This window comes from Mandrillus leucophaeus, unplaced genomic scaffold (genome assembly GCF_000951045.1).
Source record: "Mandrillus leucophaeus isolate KB7577 unplaced genomic scaffold, Mleu.le_1.0 Scaffold27, whole genome shotgun sequence".
NCBI classification, from domain to species: Eukaryota; Metazoa; Chordata; class Mammalia; order Primates; family Cercopithecidae; genus Mandrillus; species Mandrillus leucophaeus.
The window spans coordinates 896,250-903,422 of record NW_012102809.1 but is presented as its reverse complement, the minus strand read 5'-3'; the positions used below and the strand labels follow the sequence as shown (position 1 = coordinate 903,422).

Here is a 7,173-nt window from a genome sequence, read left to right as displayed (position 1 = left end):
GTAGCTACAGTCTCACAGGGCACTTCAGCCATATGGGTAGCTACAGTCTCACAGGATGTTTCCACTACACAGGTAGTTACAGCCTCACAGGGTATTTCAGCTGCGTGGGTAGTTACAGTTTCGCAGGGTGTCTCATCCACACAGGTAGTTGCTGTCTCACAGAGTTCAGTCACACAGGTAGTTACAGTCTCACAGAGTGTTTCAGACACACAGGTAGCATCAGTCTTACAGGTAGTTACAGTCTCATAGGGTGTTTCACGCAGGTGGTTCCAGTCGCTGAGGTGGAGCCACAAACTGTCAGTGTCTGTCCTCCCTCAGAATGAAGCTGTGGTGGCCATGGTTGACCAGAACACGTGGCCTTGTCTGTGCAAGCTCCATTTCTTCGTGTGTCCCCATCACATTACACTTAGTGCAAGTGTTTCGGGCACCTTCATGCTTTTCCAGTGTTTCATACCATTTCTCAAATGTTTTCAGTTTGGCCATATCCCAAATGTATTTTTGCCAAACTTCTTCCTCCTCAATCTGTCTACATTTCAAAGAAAATTTTAGCCATCTGTTTCTGTTTCATTGGCTTCATTGTTCAAAATTCTCTTTGGTAGAAACTATCTAAGTGCAAGAAGTCTTTCGAATCTCTACTTAAGCCTTCCACACCCTTCTCTGAAACACTTCATAATCAAAGGGTCCATGGAATTAAGTTCTTATTAGAGCACCTCATTTTAACTAAATGCCTTCCCTCTTTCTACTGGGATCGCACATCTGCTCATCAGTGAAATGTTAACTGGGAGATGAGTCCAGGGGAGCCAGGGCCCTTTTAGCATGAGTGAATCAATCACACACATTACCCTCCTCTCCCTCCATGCCTAACCTGCTGTCTGTGTGCTTAGAGCATGTACTCCAGGACAGCACCGACAGCATCTCTTCTCCATATACTTCTCTGTGTTGGAATAAATGCAATAAAATAGGTACCATTTATGTTGTTATACTAAAAACTAAAAGCAGAAGAATACAATGAAACTGCAATTCTCATTTTAGGCAAAATAAGTGTACATCTAAAAGGAGAAGTAGTTTGTTTCATACAAAGTTAATCACATTTATTAAGAATAGAAGGAACTTGGAATCAAATTGCATGTAAATTTTTGTGTCCTGAAATCTTTTCACTCAATGTGCACTTTTATTAAACCTATTCTTCAAAAACATGATTTTATGACTATATTGCATTTAATTTTACAATTATCTTTTAAACTCTTTCCAATTTTTTATATTTATAAATCATGCTCTGATTGAAAGGACTTGAGTAATTCATTTAACAGCTCCCTTAGTAGTCGGGCATTTGGGTTCTTACACATTTTCCCTACTACAAATAATAATTGATTCTTAATGGCATTAATTTCAAAGCACATTAATTTCACTGAATGAGAGAGTATAAAATAACTAAGAATCCATTTCCTGAGCCTCTCTCACATACTAGAGGAAAAATTAAGAGAGAAATAATAACTTCCATTTAAAAAGACAACTGGAAATTTTCAACCAAAAATCAATCACAGTGATTAGCCAAAGAATTAAATCATGTGAAGAAAAAATTTAAAAAAAAAATCTTCATCGAATAATGCATTTCAAGGTGGAGCTAGAAACAGATGCTGGGAATCATAGACTCGTGATCAAGAAGGACTTGTGAGCATGAGAGCACTGGACAAATAACGTCAAGGCAAGTCACAGAAGAAAAGTAACAAGCCATAAACCAGTACAGCGGAACTGAATTCAAAAAGCAAATAATAATAATAAATCACAATTGTTTATAAAACGTGTATTTGAGGAGAAAGATAAAAATAATGATGAAAATGACAAAGTAATGAGAGACTATAGAACAGGACTTAACGAGAGGGAGAATGTGAACTATCATGTGTGGATAATTCTGGACGTGCCATTCAGATTTTGATGACACGTATCCTAAAACCTAGAAGTTGACAAGATTACCAAACATTTTAAGCATTAAGTTAAAGGTTCACATACAAGAGAAAAGCAGGGTGATTGTTCTTCTGAAAGCAAACTGACAACAAACAGAGTAATGCTATGAATTCCAGAGAAACGAGTCTGCAGGCACACCCCAGCTAGCAGGGGGAGAAGGCGAAAGAGTGGACGCTACTAGAAGGTCCTAGTTTTTTGTTTGTTTGTTTGTTGTTTGTTTGTTTTGAAAGAGCAGACCATGGCTTTGAATTCTTTGCTCACTGGCGTATGACACAACTTTTCTGAAGCTCCGTGTTTAAGTCTGTAATGTGGAATTAACAAAGTCCTCCCCGCTTGCCACACAGAGTTTCCGTTAGGATGACGTTCCTCTGTAAGTTGTGAGGAGCCCTATAAATGTGAGTTGATTTTGCGTCACTCATCTGAAGACGAGCGAGCTCTCTGGTGGCTGTCGACACTGAGAGGCCTTACTTAGATGAGCCCGGGGGGCCAGGACGAGCCTCCCTCGCCTCTGCACTTTGTTGACCCAGATGCGAAAGTCAACATCCCTTTGAGTTCCCCCAGAGAGCCCATTCTCATGAGACCGTCAGGAACCAGTGTGAGCTCTACTGAAGGTTCCTGATGTGCAGATGGAGGGGAGGCACACACTTCTCATTAAACAGTCAAACCCACATGTGGCCTGTCTGTCCCCGAGGGCTGCCTTGCTGTTCAAAACTGGCCCTTCTTCTCCACCCCAGGTGCCGGCCCTCCTAGGGGCCCTCCTTTTCCATCTTCTCCTCCTCCTCTCTGTGTCCATAGAACAATCCACCTTTCCCAGTCACTACTCCCAGGATTACAAACAGAATTGCTTCAAGATGCTCAGGAACCTCACACCCTTACCATGAATGGGATGCACTCTGTTTTGGAAGCAGTCGGAATAATGGAGTCAAAACAAATAGCGAATGAAAAATAAATTTAAATAAAAACCTTTTACACAGAAAACAAAACACTAGAAGAAATTTTACTGCTTTACTGGAATAATACACAAATAATCTATTTATTAAACAAACTATCATTGGTGTCCAAACAAGAAACAAAACAAATTAAGTATCACAAGCAAGAGCGTGAGAGGGACGCCAAGTAAACACTCAGAGGGGGAGAGCCTTGACTGTTTGAAACAAAAAGCCCTGAATCTGTGAGCCTCAAGGAATTCTTCTAGAATGTGTAATCTTGTCAGGAAGAAACATGCACATAAGTGAAAAGTGAATGAACAATATGTGTATGAAATACTGAGATTTCTCAAGACAGAAATGTAAGAGGTAGCTAACTATTAGCCAAGGAGGGGTTTAATCGCTGCGAGCCGTGAGGTGAGAGTAAGAAGAGATCATGGACAACTAACATCAACCAAGAAGCGTCGCGGGAACGCCAGACTTCAGCGGCTCACGAGGGAGCTGTGGGGAGAAATCAGGGAGCAGGCATTTCACCAGGGGGCATGGTGTAGGAGGAACTGCGGAATGAGTGTTTGGGGTGCTGCCTTCACCAGGGGAGACGGAAGAGCCAGGACTGAACCCCTGCACTGGAGAATCCTGGATGTCGGGCTGGAGTCTATCCAGTGGGAAATCAGTGCTCACGCATCGTGGTGTGATGTAGTCGATGGCGTGCAGGGAGGCCAGTCTGACAAAGGAAACACCGACAGAAAGGTAGGGAGATGAGAGGAGGCCACGGTCTGAAGTACTAATTAAAGGATATATTTAAAATAGATGTAATCCTATCAATGTCCTTCAATTCACTCTGCTTGTCTTTCCCACAGTGAATTTGAGGAAAATGGATTAATAACGGTAACAGTGATACAATGTGTGTGTCTATTTTAGAGAGCAGATGGTTGATCTGGTGCTAATTTGCCCAATATGGTAGCTACGTAGCAACAAAATTCCAAGACTGGCACAAGGAGGGCCTGGTTCCAGGTGAGTGGTGGCCTGAGAAAACAGAAAAAAATAAAATAAAATAAGAAAATCTGCAAGCTGCAGCAACTGATTAGATGTGAAGATGGGGAGGTAAAACAAGGAAGGGAGGGGTCAGAGCTAATCCTGGGGTGAGAATGAAAAGCGATGGTGTCGCGTCTGAAAGTGGAGGCACAGGAGAGGGATGGCTTGGGGAAGAAAGTGGGTACGTAATGTGCTGGCTGGGACTCCAAATACGTGGGGCAAAGAGTTTGAAAAGGGACAAAGAAATGTGTCGGAGCTGAATATCATAGCATGTCTCCTAAGCCTCTCCCTCCCTAAATGAACCCGGATACTCTCAGCTGGAACGTCCAGTTGTGTCTGGAGCACTCCTGCCAGCCTGTGAAAGAAGTTCCCTGGGAAGTCCAGGCATTGCTGGCACGGCCCAGGGGGCCCCTGGCCCAGGGACTCTGACACTAGGTCAGGGAGTGGCGGAGCCTGTGCTGTGGGCCCTGCAAAGGTGCAGGTACTTTCTCTTCCTGCCCAGTCTAGCTCCATGGGCAGCTCCTCCCCGGGGAGGTACAAAGGGTCCTGCAAGCTGGACGAGGCAAATAGGGGAGGGAGAGAAAGGGGGAATCCCCAGCCAGGTGAGCGAGTTAAAGCCCAGAGCTCCAAGCCTTACATGTCCAACCTGACGGGGGCCAGAGGAGGACAAACCCTTGCCGGGATCACTCAGTAAAAGTTGTTGCTTTTTCCTTCCCAAAATGAATCCAGATGCCTTTCCTTGAGCTGCAGGACTTCAGTGAAACTGCTGGGGCTACAGGCCAGTGGAACACTTCCAGAGGGCTTGACACCAGGCCAATGGCCTTCTTAGAACACCGTCATCATTGATTCCGTATCTACAGAAGTCATGTAACTGTGGCTGCCTCTTTTCAGTGGAAACAGAGCGAAATACAACGTGGTCAACTAAATCGTGCTGACCTTACAAACACTGCATCCTCTCAGGCAACCACTTTGGCATATAAACCACATGTACGATATTCCTGCTACTTCAAACATGACTTTTCTAATGAGCCAAAAAAAATCTAAGTGTGTAAATAAACCGAATTCATTGCCATCATGTTTCTAGTCTGTAATGAAAATAGCTACTGTTTAATAGAGCATTTATGGTTGTTTTCATCATTAAAGCATGTCATTTCATTAAACCACTCTTTAAGAGACCACCGCTGGATGTTTTACACTTGATACTGATTATTTAACTAATCGTGTTTATGAACCTGGTCTACCTTTCCCCTCTTCTTCTTCTGGTTGGATTTCGTGCTGTCTGGGAGGACACAACACCCCTTGCACGTTTGTCTTTAATGAAGAAGTTAAGGAAGATCGTTGTGTGGCGGTAGAGATACGTGATGATGGCAAAACTCAAACAAAAGTCACCGGCAAGATTACTTGTCGGTCTGTAGAAGCATGAAAACAAACAATTAGCGTTAGAACGAAAACAGCAGGCTATGTGAAGGACAAGGCCAGGCGAACACACTAAGTTGGCCCTCCAGGGATCCGGATGGGCAGAGGAACACTTGGATAATCCCGTCAGAGGGAGTCGTTGGCATTAAAGTACCAGCTTCTCTTTGGTTCAAGGAACACCTGCTGGTGGAGGCCAAGCTGGAAAACTGATGAATAAAAGGGATACCTACCAGCATATAAACAAACAAGATTGAATTATTTTTGTGAGTCATTGTGTGTTCATGTTTTAATGACTTGATAAAAGAATTTCAAAACTAATTATGCCTAGCTGTTAAGAAGCTAATTTTATATTTTAAACCTCTGCCAATTTACCAGTAGCTAAGAAGGCAAGCACCAAGACAGATATATAATCATGTAGTTTTATATTATTGCAGTGTAGTATTAAGTTACATCCAGTATATATTATGGTACAGATGAATTTATGTATAAATACACTCTCAGAGTCTTCTACTACTTATTATTTATGAACTGTAATTGTGAACTGATCCTTCTTTTGTTTATTAATATTATCATCAATTAAAGTTTATTAAGCCAAACTTTTCCAAAGAAAGTCACTGTCTCTTTGTAAAGCACCATATTCGAGAGACAGATTAACTGCTTTTATCACCAGGTACAATGTAGCAAGTGATGGTTGTGCTGAACTAGAGAGTCAACTGGGTTAAAAGAAGTACTCTGATTTTTAAGCCAGCTGAAAAACCAGAAAGGTCTATTTATTTTATTTACGTAGAGACTCTAGATTAGCGTTACTTAATAGAAATAGAACAAAAGCAAAAATGCCCATTATATGTGTAATTTTAAAATTTCCAGCAGCCACATTTTTCAAAAGGAAAAAAATAGAAGTTAAACGATACATTTTATTTAACCTAATATATCCAAAATATTATCATTTTAGCAGGCAATGCATTTAAAAATATTGACATATTTTACATTCAAAATCTAGCATGTTTTACACTCACACCACACCTCAGTTTAGATTAACTACATGGAAAGTGCTCAGTAGTTACCGTAATGCTCTGCTGCTAAGTAGCTGCCGTATTTGCTAGATTAACCCTGGAACAACCATCCGCTGTCAGAAACAGACATGCAAATATATAGCACTGCTGCAACTATTGATTCACTTATTAAAAATTCATTGTGGGAAAACAGAGTAGATTTTAAAAGACAGATGTGATTCAATCTCCTTTAGACTTATTATTTAATTACTACTTCAGAACATGACCATATTTGGAAATACAACATAGTATTGAAGTTCTAATCATGGAAATAATTCATTTGCTGTCACATGTCTTTTATACAAAAATAGATGGGAAGCAGCTGATCGCAAAGATTTGTATGCAATATTCTTTTAAAGCTTCAATTTGATTTACTTTCTAGATAGTTACAACTTAGTGGAAAGTCATTTCTAAACTGTAAATATCAGTGAGATTCTTCCGATACGTGTCTTAAAATACAGGCTTGAGAAATGCTAGACACCACAATACCAACTTGGACAAAAACTGAAAACTATGATAAAAACTGAATTATACATGAGAAAAACTTGACCTTTGGAAAAGAGTTGGACAAGCTTGCCCCTTGCTTGTGCTTAGCCATATTAAACAGTATATTGGAAGGATTTGATTTCTAGGCCTCCATTAAGTACAGCAGTGTTCTAATGAGGAACACTTCGGCCTCTGGACCAGAAAAGGGCAAGTTGTGTTCCCATCTGGCGTCTAATCTCTTCACCGGAGGGGATGGCTTAGTGGGTTTTAGACTCCTTGGAACCAGAGATTCA

The 7,173-nt window shown here is 41.3% G+C and overlaps 1 long non-coding RNA gene across 1 annotated transcript in view; it reads left to right on the top strand.

Moving 5' to 3' along the window:
* The window catches only part of LOC105542842, a 159,607-nt gene extending 154,609 nt beyond the window's left edge, over positions 1–4,998 (top strand). The window contains exons 4-5 of the long non-coding RNA XR_001006534.1: positions 3,752–3,905; positions 4,677–4,998. This is a non-coding gene — a long non-coding RNA (uncharacterized LOC105542842). The remainder of the gene's footprint in view (positions 1–3,751; positions 3,906–4,676) is intronic.
* Positions 4,999–7,173: the final 2,175 nt, after the last annotated feature.